This window comes from Anser cygnoides, chromosome 7 (assembly GCF_040182565.1).
Source record: "Anser cygnoides isolate HZ-2024a breed goose chromosome 7, Taihu_goose_T2T_genome, whole genome shotgun sequence".
NCBI classification, from domain to species: domain Eukaryota; kingdom Metazoa; phylum Chordata; class Aves; order Anseriformes; family Anatidae; genus Anser; species Anser cygnoides.
Window position 1 is genome coordinate 16,240,639 of NC_089879.1, and position 13,057 is coordinate 16,253,695.

Below are 13,057 nucleotides of genomic sequence, written 5' to 3' on the forward strand. Positions count from 1 at the left end.
TTATATTGTGAGTGGAGGAGGCTATTCACTGCTTTTCAAAATAAATAAATAAAAGTAAAAAACCCAGCCACTTATTTCAATGCTTTTGACTCAGGTGGTACACAGAGTATTTGAAAAAAATTCTGTGGAAACAACATTGAATTTCAAAGAGGTAATAGGAAGAAAAGCAAATAAAATCTGCAAGCTTGAGCGTATCGTCCCCAAAGCCTTGGGTCATATTTGGTGTTAGCACATACACTTCCCCCGCTGAAAGTCCTATACCAACAAACTTTGTCTTCTTTAAACCTGTGCCATGTATTATTTATGGTGTTATCACTTCTTCCTTTTCCCTGTCCAGTCAGGTATTCTTGAACCTTAGAGTGTAGTGTTACATTTTCTGTTGGGTCTTGAAAGGTTTTTGTGACTACACTCATGAATAAATTCAGGAACACAGGAAACTGAGAACCGCAGCAATTAGGTCACTGAATGCTTTCAATGTTTTCCTATAGTCTTCGTCATAATCCAAAGCACCACAGTGATTCCAGATGGGAAAAATATCTATTTAGGCAGCACAGATAAAATGGATATGATCTGGCATTTATAGACTATAGCTGGATTTCCACAACTTAGTGTGGAATAGGTCAGGAATTTCTTAAATATGATTTTGCGCCTTTGTTGAGCTTCAATCTGAAGTAGCCCAAGTTCACATAATATTGCATATGAATTTTAATCAGCTAAAGCCAAATACAGACACTTTTGTCAAGCTCGGTGGTGTCCAAATCCATAGACACTCCTTATGAGCGCAATCATTAATCAGGTGGTCAGCAACTATCCCAACATGTGCACTTGAACATGCTCACATACCCATATGAAGGAGATGTTTTTATCCAATAGTGTTTTTTCTTCTTCTTGTGGACCTTTGAAAAAGGGCTGGATTCACATTCATATGAGAATAAAGTTTTTAATACAGTGGCGGATTAATTTGTATATATGCACGATTTGTCAACATTTGATTTGTAATTAGTAGACTCATATCAAGACTCAGATTTGTGTTCTTTTCCCATTTTAAACATACATGTGCCAAGTCATTAGGTTGACTACTATATAATAGATGATCACTGTCCATTATTGACTCTCAAGTTTCATAAATCCATCAGATCATTTAGAACACAGCATATGGTTTTTATACGAAAACTCCGTCTTTATCCATTTTCTAGTTTGGTTTTGCATGTAAACAATAGTACATGATAGTCTCTCTGCAGTATGAAGTGGCCTAAAATTGCTTAAAATTTTTAATTGGCACTTAAGCAAGAATGCAAATACTCACTGTAAGATAAATTTCTGTATTAGTCAACAGTAGGGGGGTGAGAACAGGAGAGAATAGTCAACCAACTGTGACTTTCTTACAAAGCAATTACTCCTACACACAAGCAAACTTGTATTGGGAGACTAATTTAAAATGAACATATAACTAGTCTCTTTTGTCCTAACATAAGTATCATCACTAGTTTTCAGATACTATCATAATGACAGAATATAGAACTTGTTGCAAATCCATTGTATTCCATTGTATTCCTGGAATGAGCTTATTTTTGAAGCTATGTGAATCTTCAGAAACCACGAGGATGTGAAAGGACATTTGCATGTACAGCTTTGACCTCTTCTCTTGCTCTTTGCCCATTAATGCATCTCAGCTGTTTTGTCTTTTTAACATTCCAAAACTTGCAGTGGCTTTCAAGGCTCAACTTTTCTCAAAGAAAACATGCTTATTTTCCCTTCCACTCCCACATCATACTCTGTACAAGCTTGATAATACATTTAAAGGTACACTGCTCCAAATGGTCAGATAGTACCTGACTGAAACTTTAACAATAAAGTTTCATGAACTGAAACCCTATTCGGCTCTTCTATATACAAGTGTTTCCTACAAGTATTTGATCTTGATTATCAACAGCCTGTTGGGTCGTTGCCTTGATAACAATTTTTACATGTTTTACATTAATGTCCTAGCATTTCTTTCACTGCAAGAAATGTAGCTGGTAAATGCTATCCTATTGGCTAGCTGGTGGAATTACAAAATTTAAAAAGTTGGTAGGAATAGTGTTTTTTTTTTTCCTTCTTTAAAAGAGATTCATATATGTTTATATAAAGTGGAACAGTAACTTCAATGATTTTTGTGATCATTTTTATAATCCACTTTTCATCACCTTGTCCACAAATAACTACGGTCACTTCAAGAAAGAGATGGAAGTCTTCTTCATGTTCGTTTCCAAACATTATCTAATATTATAAAATTAACGCAGAACATACTAAGAGTAGAATTACATAATCTGAATACTTAAAATCTTGGAGAAATTCAGATGTGGATATGGTCTTCATTGACTGACATCAAGCAAAGAGAAAAGACCAATATTTACATTTTTGAAGACTCATAGTGTTGAGAGGGAAGAGGATGAGGTATATATTGGCTGCCCCAGGACCTTTAGTAAGTACGCAGACCAAGCATGAAATCCAAGTAAATAAAAATGTGTATAAAGATCAAGCAGCAATATGGAAGTAGAGAAGAGACAGATACTATATTGTTTATGTACTGATAATCTGCAGATAATCATATGTACACAAACGTCAGGAACTTCATTTAACTTAATATGAGTCCCGTATCCAAACCTAAATCTCCTTTTTCCTAGTGAAATACGACTAATAGTTTAGCATGCACTAGACAGATATATATCACTGACAAATGGGTCATTAGACAGTTAAATCTCTACCTAAGAACAAAGAAAAATGAGGAACTTTCAAAGCACCTTTTCCTTTGCTTCTTTCTAGCTGGCATTATCTTATTAGCTCATGATATCAAAAAAAAAAAACACATTCAAATTGGGTTACTCTTCACCTTTGTAGCTGTCCCCACAACAATCTATCATCCAGAAGCATCATTAGCATCAGACATGTTGCATTGACAGAAGACATTGCTTATTGCATCAGACTAGAAAAGATTTTAATTAAACCATATGAGTACACTAACAAGTATAACAGCATTCCAGAAAGGCAGCAGGGATATGAGGCATGGGGGAGTGTTATATTTATAACCTGTCTTTCAAACTTCCACACTGGGAAAAATAAAGGGGATGTTTACATCAAATGTCCTTAACCACTTTGTAGCCAAGAAATGCCCAAGAACATTTCCAAAGCTCATATGTAAACATAGGTTAATATCACATTACTCATCCTTAGCTTTGCCCCTTCAAGAGGTGGCTCTCACCAGTTGGAGCTGCCCGGTCCGTAACCCACTAAGCAGCAGCACTCAGCACAGCATCACAAAGAAGGACAGGGGAGGCTGCTCCATGCTGGCCATGTGCTCCAACAGGCACCCACCCCACGTTAGAAGTATTCATCCACACCCCCCATGCAGCACACCTACACAGATGAGGTTCACACTTTGACTGAAGACAGCTACTGACAGACACCTATGCGTGACTTTTTCCAGTGGCAGAAATAGCTTTTTCTGTCTGAGCCAGTGCCACAGGCTGCAAGTAGTATTGACAGCTGGTCTCTTCAACACAAACTAGTCATGAAGGCTGAGCTCTTCTAGCAGCCTAGGTCTAGTACATAAGTTTTACATACTAGGAACAGAACTTCAATATACCAAAGTCTTGATAATACTGCTGCTTACCTACATTACCACTATTGAATACAGTGTTCCTTCCTTCTCATACTTGCAATGAACTGCCAGGACCTTAAAGTCTATCTTTTCAGTTATTTCATCTGCTATTGAAATGCAGCAACCAAGGACTTGCTGATGGACTTGGTGATTACCCACTTTAGCGATTCTGCTTTCTGTGGCTGAGGCAACATGACTGAAGCAAATTAAATGTCCTTTTTCAAGATGCCTACAGATATACTTACACTTTTTTTTGTGACTGTACAAATGAAAGACCATCTATACCAGATATCTATAGCCACTGTGATTACTTAAATGAAGCCAGACACATACAGTCACTGTTCAGATTCTGATTCAGCAAGGGCATTTATTCTTATCATTAAGATTTACCAATACTAGTTCCCTTGAAGAAACTTGATGTGCTTACGATTACGCACATGATATTTCTTAATCTTTCAAGACTAGTCTCATTCATAGGTTTTGCTTTGAAGGTTGCTGTTGCTGTTTTAAGGTCACTGACCTCTTCTGCAATAGCATTTGGTCTGAGAGGTGAGATGATTCTCACACTTTCTGTACAGTCATTTTAGGCTCAGCTATTTCCCAGCACTTCTCGTTATAACTATTATTTCTGTCCAGATGCAAGGAAGTGGAAGGCAGCTGATTTTGCAGGCGGTGTCAGCAGGGAGCACTTCTGCACAGTTCCCAGGCCCTTGGCCAGCAGGGGCAAGCTGAAGGCCCAAAGCCCCCTACTTTCTGAGATTCTCTAGGTTGATCCCATTGCCTCCAATAGCCCCAGAGACCTGTAAAATCTCTGTAGTCAGTTATTTGTCCTGTATAGCAGCATTTAAGTAGGATTATGACTTAACTTTCCCTAGTAACAAGGGTCCTCGCCAGTCTCACCTACCAGTGACCGGAGAATTGATCTCTGCTGTGCTATTTCCTGTTGTCATTTTCAGACTCCCTCATGAGAGCATGATGGAAACTCTTAGTACTTTGAAAAGAGAGAACTCATTTTTCAACGCAGTGCACAGAGTATCTTCAACTAAGACAGCCTCTGCCACCATGTCAAGACAATATCCCTTTAAGTCAACATTCAAATATTGAGAATGCCACCACCACAACCATTTTAGCTTTTCTTCCTCAGTAAGCAAATTAGATTAATTGAAGGCACAGTTTCATAATTAGTTAAAGGGGCAGTGCTTCCCCATCCACCTTTCCTGTGTGTTTCCTCCCCCCACACACACATATACATGCACACCTTTGCTAACAGTGGCTCTCACTTGACTGCAATGGAGGTTATCCAGATGTCTGATCTGGATAAATCAAGTGTGTGTGTTTGTTTTTTTCCCTGAAGGACAACTTTTCTTTTTTTTTTTTTGTAGAGTTACTTTATGTCACTACATAACTGCTAGTGACAGCATGGAGGGGGTAGAGGAAGCACAATGTCCGGAGAAGTTCCCCAGGAGATTTATAGTAACCAAAGACCCAGCCTCAGTATCCAATTTCACAGAAACTCAGATGAAGATGCCAGCTGCCAGGGGTGGGCCTTCCCACTATCATTTCTTCTTTTCCCCTCACCTCTCTTCCTAGACAGAAGCTTTCAAGGGAATTCCCTTGGTTAAGTTGCAGCTGATTCAAGTTACAAAAGGGTCGTAGAAGCACCAGAGTCAGCACAGGAAGGGAGACATACGACATACCTCCAAGCCAAAAGTTGAGGGAGAAAGGAGTGAGCAGGAGTGGGCCTTCCAGCAGCCACAAACCACCAAGATGTTCAGCTACCTCACAGAGCTTCCCCCTCCCTGCTTGGCAGCAGCTTGTTAACATCAGGGAATGAGCACCAAAAGGGCTCCACGCCAGCTGTGTTCTATCAAACACCTCCCCAAGAGTGAAATATGAGGTAATTAAAAAACAAAACACACCTTGTTCAGGTTATCCAGGGGAGAGAGACTCTGTCAGAGGCAAGGACATCCCCAGAAGAGCTACCACAGTCTCATCTCAGCAGAAGACTTGTAGACCAGCCATGAGAGAAAAGTTTGCTCGCTTGAGGAAACATCAGGTAGCAAAAGCAGACTGTTTAAGCATGAAAAGATAACATAGAAGGAAACTGTACTTAACCACTTGGCCAAGGTAGAGCCTTGTTTTCATAACAGCCACAGTTGTGCAAAGGACACCACTTGATTCAAATCACATGCGTGCAGTTAGTGAAAAGGGACTCAGGCAGCCGCAGGCAGCAGCCGGCTTCAGATGTGGTTTAGCCCTCTTCAAGGGCAAGATTATTAAAAGTGTAAATCCTTTAAAATGTCACTACTAAAGTGGGTCCAAAACTAGTCAACAGCTTAGTGTATTCCCATCATGCATGGAGTCATGGTCAGTTCCTAAAGTGCCAGTTCTGCTTCCAGCAGAACCCTACGCTGAGGACATTTCTACAGTGCATCCTGCTTCTTGGAGATCTTGGGTCACTGGCATTTTGTCTACCGACTAAAAACATTTTCCAGCCCATTAATTCTTAGAGCTGGCAGAAAAATGGAACTTCCACCATTTCAATATTTCCCTTTGTTATGAATCAGAATGAGTAGTTGCAGATCTCCCATAAAGGTAAAAATAAAATACTTTGGAACTACTGAAGCAGTACCATTGGCAAGCTTCATTTGAGATTTTCACCTTATATTAAAAACATTAAAATAAACTGATTCAACTCTAGCAATTTTTTTCTACATTCTTAATCATTGATGAAGGGATAGGAGTCCTGCAAAACAATCTATTTTAATTGATGCAGTATTTTTAAAGATAACTGGTTCTGCTAGAAGACCTTCAGCTGGCTCTTCCAAATTCTCTTTTTATATACACACAAAATCAGACTTCCTAATCTTGCAGTCCACATCAGCAGCAGGCTCTGCTGGGTTTTGCTGAGGCTGAAATTCTAGTGGTCATAAGAGTTTGTGTGGGGACTTGTTTCCTTTTTCAAACACTAGAACCCAGTTTAGTTTGCTTAAGCATTTAGCAATGTATTAACATACAGATATGGGAAGTGGTTTTATTTTCTGTATTCCAGTAAGTGTCTTTTCAATAAGGACATGCAAATATAGAGCCAAGCCCACAGAGTATCACTGTTAGTGAGGAAGACAGTACAATTTGTTTTTTTTTTTTTGTTAAAGAACTTTGTCATCTCTCTCAGGTCAGCATAAGACTAATGGGGACGCCTATGTACTAGGAAAAACAAACTCTCCAGTCTCACACACTAAGAAGATTTATGTTGCAGATCAAGTTTTATCTGTTTCAAACCAAGGCTATTTCTGCAGCCAGCTTTCAGGGAGGGGACTATTCGTTCAGCATGTGAGACTGGCTATGACACATTCAAAAAAGTCTTGGATATCCAAGCATGAGTTAGCACATCCTGGGGCATAGAACGGTATGGAAACCCTAGGTTATAAGCAAATAAATTGTACAAACAAGCACTCAGCATGTAAGAGAACAAAGGATCTACTAGTTTAATCTTTCACTGGAGCTCTTTCAAAGTACAAATATTTAACCTTAAATGTATACATTTTAGGTACTCTTGCAGAAGTTATTTCTCTCAAAGTAATCTACACCACATGGACTCACAGAGGCATTATTGCAAAATGTAGAGGTGGCTACTATGAAATCTTAGAAATATCATGAATATCAACAACTCTGGTGCTACTAGCATGACCTATCCTTATACTTTCACTGCAGTGGAAGAGCATCAGTGTCTGAGCCGTAGGGAGAAGCTCAGAGAGTGCAGACAAAGCCAGTGCAACTCCACACACAGCAGCTGGCTTCTGTCACACACAGACCTGAAAGGTCAGAAGTGTACCAGCACTGTTAAGCACCTGTGCTGGATTATCCATGTCAGGATAGATAAGAGCACATCACTCAGCTCTGGCCAGTGTGATTTAACTAATCTTATCCTTACAGAGCAGCTCTGTGACCAACAGGACTGCTGATCATCTCTGCTTTCACATTAAAGCAGTAGGCTCGCCTCTCTGAAATGACAGCTGCTGTTTTTTATACCACTTCTATAACTGTGACTTTAGTTTCATTGCAGAATATCAACATTTGTGTTCAACAAATGAGATTCACCGTGTTTTGAAAGTAATAGAGATGAAATGTTGGAGGTAGCATACATAGCTCAGTGCAGTTTCAAATGAACCATGGTATGTTTCACTAGAATTACACTACTAACATTTTTTGACCTCCAAGTTGTTTATAAATGCCATTATGAACTGAGAATAGTGCAAAATACAGATTTAAGGCCAAAAGTTTTTACCATTTTAATAATTCTTGCTACAAACTGCCAGTCCTGAAAAAAAAAAAACCACTACTATTTTTTCTTATTTTTGCCCATTCCTAATTATGCTTTCACTGAAGCACATTTCCTTTCCTTCTTCCTTCAGATGTGTGTCCATCTCCACCTAAACTTCTCTTCTTGATAACTTTCATTTCATTTGGGAGACAGACTTGAATCATGCTTTTAGATTTTTCTACGTTCAGTTTAGAATCCTTCCCTTGACTATAGAGGTGGCACCCCACACACAATTTAAAGCACTTAATATTTCATTTTTGCATCTTTTTACTATTTTTTTCTGTGTATTAGTCATTTTTCCATTATATATATATACACACAATAGCACTAGAGGAAAAGCTAAGTTAAAGCTACGTTGGGGTAGGTATCGTACAGAGTTTTAGCAAGAGATTTTTTCTTCAGAAACACTAAAATCTGAATGAAGAGCTCAACAAAATATAGAAGACGATATAAAATAACAACTGAGTAACATTATGAATGAGAAATGAAGTTATCAACTATGGCTCAGAAAAACACTTAAGCACAGACTTCATACATAAGGGAACTGTTTATCAGGATGACAATGCTTCTTTAGCAGTAGTCTCTACAATCAAGAAGATGAACAGACACCACCATCTTACTTCACTTAAGCAAGATATTACTAGAAGGCACCAGATTTCCTTCAAAAGCCTCCATAACACCAACAAATAGCACTTGAAGTAGGCTAGAGGAGTACATACTGAAATTGCAGTTTCCTGAAACATAGCTACAACCTGTTAATCTGCTTTGCAAACTGGTGTTGCTATAAAGCTCCTTTGCACACGAGGTGCTTTTGCTGCCACTAGATGTCAGTTTTACACACTTCAAAATGTATACTTCTCAAATAGTCTTTCTACTATGGTCACAATAGAAATATTTATTTACTATGCCATTCTTTCTGGACAGAGATTAAGTATTCCACACCTTATGTACTGTATCGGAACTGTTAGACCAGATGATCTTGGAGGTCTTTTCCAACCTTAATGATTCTATGATTTTCTCTTCTGCTCTTTTCCCTGCATTTCAGTTTTACTCAATCTAACAAAAGGAAAAAGACCCAAAATATTTCCACTATACATTTGTCCAATTTGCTCTGAGACAGGCTGACAGTCAGATTGTGTTTCTAGAGGACAGTACTGAGATCTTATTCCATAAGGACATTTTTACTAAGAAATGCAGGGTATTCTCTGGCCACTTACAGATCATCTTCTATGTCAGTTAATAGGGGATATGATTAGCCTGCCTTATTAAAATTCTACGACATTTCAGATTTCGGCTTGCATTGACTGCCTGAATGCAGATCACTTATATTTATACTCCAAATTTCTGTCTCTCGTAAGTGAAAAAAATGTAGCTGTTCAACAGACTTCTCCTAATGCTGGCTTCTTGCAGGTCTTGTTCTACTGAACAAATTCTATAAACAAGTCTTAACATAAAGAAGCTCATAATACTGAATACAAAGCCTTTATAAAATATTATGCATTTATTTTGCCATAACAGCATCAAATAGCTTTACAGCAAATAAATCTGGGCCTTTACTCACTCCCTTCCCACCTACTCCCCTCCCCCAGTCAAGAAAATTAGGAGGAAATCATTATACCATATCATGTTCCAATATATGAATGTATATAAATACACACACACATTATCTCATGTCATAGCAAAGTTCTCCAAACTGATCCATGCTCAGAACTAGCAATGTTACAGAGTGTAACTCAGCATTATGGGAAGGTAATGACAAGACTGCCACCTTACATACAGCTTCACTGCCCAGATTATTGACAACTTATCTAGCAACACAGTATGGGTTTTGTTTTTGTTCTTTTCATAAAGTCAATAGAATCCTCTCATCCTAATTCACATCAAAAATTCAGACTCCCACTGATCCTTCAGGGCTCTCCTGGATTGTTCAAGACTTTATTTGAAACCGCAGCTGTAACCATATTAAACGGGTGCTTACCTACATCCTACATGAAGGGGCTGAAAAGTAAGGAAGGGGAAAGAGATGTGCTATGAACTTCAAAATACAGCTAGAAAGACTGTATCACGCAGTCATCTACATCAACAACCTTCTTCAAAAAGATCTGTGTCCCCTAGCACAATCTCTGCTAGGAACTGTGAAAGCGTGGCAAAAATCCTCCAAAGCAATAGTCGAGGCCAAATCACTTCAGGTCCTGTGACTTGACAGCCACGTTTGTGGCTGAAGCCTTCCTTAGGGAACAGAAGGTATTACTATTTCCACCAACTAGAGGGAGCACATGCACCTTAGACTGTACTATGCTTGGCCCAGAAAAGCTCCCAAATGCTACCCAGTGCGTTACAACGTTTCATCACATCTGAAAGCCACATTCGCTTTACCTTCTAACCACATATAATCCGCTTCCTCAAATAAGACTCCATTTGCATGCTGTCTGTCCCTTCCTTATCCACCTACCAGTCATCATTCCCTACACATCCCCAGTCTGCAGAGCACAGTCCCACCCAGCCATATGCACACAGGCTGGCCATTTGTGACACACATGCACAGAACTAGAGCACCACAGACATGCGGGGTCACCGTGCATACATTGCAGAGTACACATGCACAAGTCCACTTAAACTTTCCCAGTCAAAAATGCATAAGACCTACTTGCAGCTTGGCAGTTCTGTATTGCACAGAATCTTTGCCTCTCTGATTTTGATGTAAGGCTTCTGCTTCCTCACTTTCTGTGTTGGCAAGCAGCTACAGCAGCATAGGCTCATATCCAAGACATGCCTCTGCAAGTAAAGGAGTAAGAGACACACCTCAGACATTTGCACCATGGCAGCATTTCTCCCCTTCCACGATACTATCTGCTGAACAAAGCTGGTTGGCTTGCTTTGCAAGCTGAGAGTTTGGGTTACTTTTAGCTACTGAGCTAAGTAAACTACTAAGAAAGTTGATGTCAGATGAATAAAGGAACCAATAGAAAACAATAAATCAATAGCTGGTTTGAAAATAACATAGTTTTATGTACTTTCTAAAATACACTACAACATGAAACTGGAATTTATTTTTTAATTGTCACTGTATTTCCTTATTGTCTATTCTGCAATTCAAATCCCTCCAGGAAAGAAACTACTTTATCTTCTTCTTTATCACAGGTATTAATTTGCAATATACTCTATTCATGCACATATGAATCTCTAACAATGTATATCACCAGCAAGAACAGGAGCAATGAACAGTTAAAGCCTAGAAAAATTAGTTTTCTTTTTCCAGAAACTACCATGTAATTTCATGAATGTTGAGTATGCAAGATATTTTTGTACTCTTTCCTAAGACCAGAATTTTGTGGCTAAAATGCAGTAGCACTTCCCAGTTACAATCAGTGGTATAATTTTATGTTATAAATAAATATTGAACTTACTAAATAAGAAGACAGCTTTCAGCTAGACTCATAGATACCAGTTTCCTCAAACTGGAAGGAAGTTCATAGTTTAATACCCTTATTGAAAGCTGTCACTAGGAAAAAAAAAATGGAACTGAACTAAAACTCTCTGTATAAAACATTCACCAGCAGAGGAAAGTTCAGGTCCATAGTTTCATCACCCACTAAACTCAATTATCAGTTAAAAAGAAAAGTTCTTGATCTGCCCATTCACAGAGCTCATACCCACGCAGGAAGCACTACCTAGAGCAGAATGCTGCTTAAGAAGCAGATTCCATTGAATGCTATCTTTGAAGGCCAAAAAGAATTGCACAAGCTGTCTTGTTAGATCACCAAGCAATTACATCTTAATACACATAAGTAAAGGCTTAAACATTCTATTTTGCAAAGAAAAGGAAGTGAATTAATCCTTACAATACCAAAAACATCTTTTCCTCCTCTTATTTAGAAGATGAAATAATATGGGCAGAAATTGACTTAATATTGCTAGTCATTGATTTGCAGAGGCAATTTGGTGACTCATTGTCAGCTGATGACACCTAAATGTGCCCAGGTTGGTCTGTATGTCAATCAGTCAGCTCAGTATAGCTTTAAATTTCCTCAGGAATGTGGCGATTTCTAGATCAGCTAGATCATCTGCTAATTACCATACACACTACATGTAGATATGCAGCTGCTTTTTGTTATGGTATAATTACAGCCTAAGTATTCAACAGAGGGGGTTCTCTAGTGTCTGAAATGGTGTATTTTCACAACAAATATAACAAAGAACTCAAAATGCAGAGATTTTCTTGAATTTAAATACAGACTGAGGAAACGTTTTTATTAGAACCTACATGTTCTCCTCTTGATCTCCTTGTCTCATACAGTTACCAGTGTCTTGCTTTGCATGCTCAATACAAACTCATCTATCATGTTGATGTGATGGTGAGGGAAAAGTCAAAAGAGTTTGGAATGGAAATGATGGCTGGAGATTATTCAGAAAAAAGAGATAGAGCATCACATCAAAGTACAATGAACTCGGTGTCACTGGAAAGCATCGTTTTCAGGGATTCACATTCTCTGTAGCTGCACCTAGGGAGTCTCAGGAAACAACAACATCAACAAAAACTGATTTCCTCTTCCTGACACAAAGTATAGGAGGAGGGTTATAATTTCATCTATTAAAAGGACATGTTTACAGTTGAAATCTATGCTGAGAAAGACAATATCTTAGCATTAGTACAACGTTTCTGGACTGAAACTATGCAATTACACTCTTGGTCTGGCCAGACTAGCTTAAAAGTCCAACATAAGAAGCTCAGCTGCAAGTTGTGCACTGGCGTGGACATTGGAAGTACTTCTGCTGCCTTAGTAGCACCATGCCTAAACTTGCATGTGGAGGTGAGAAACATTTGGAGCTACACAAAGTACTGAAACAATTTGGCCAAACTGTTTCCTGTATCTGAGTTAGTTTGCTCAGCACTAGATTGGGTCTCTACGCAGCACTGTATGTGACACACAAAAAATGCTTCTATTTTTCATCCCCAGTTTTTCATGGGTTGAGGAGTCATGCAGAAGCCTAGCACAAGAGCAGACCAAAAGGACTTCATAGTCTCCCAACCATTGTTAAAGTAATCTTCCAGCCAGCCACTGCTGTGCTAATCTGCTGATTTCAGTAACAGC

General features: G+C 38.8%; 2 protein-coding genes across 8 annotated transcripts in view; one reads left to right on the forward strand and one right to left on the reverse strand.

Annotated features, from left to right (window-relative positions):
* The window catches only part of DNTT (DNA nucleotidylexotransferase), a 168,808-nt gene that overhangs the window by 136,481 nt on the left and 19,270 nt on the right, over positions 1 to 13,057 (reverse strand). The window contains exon 1 of one of the 3 annotated variants that reach the window (XM_067000581.1): positions 10,612 to 10,771. The exons of the other annotated variants lie outside the window; for them this stretch is intronic. The gene's annotated coding sequence lies outside the window, so the exon portion shown is untranslated. Of the gene's footprint in view, positions 1 to 10,611; positions 10,772 to 13,057 lie in introns of those variants that run through there. 3 annotated transcript variants of the gene reach the window in all.
* BLNK (B cell linker) overlaps positions 1 to 13,057 on the forward strand; it is a 100,541-nt gene that overhangs the window by 20,116 nt on the left and 67,368 nt on the right. The window lies entirely within an intron of this gene.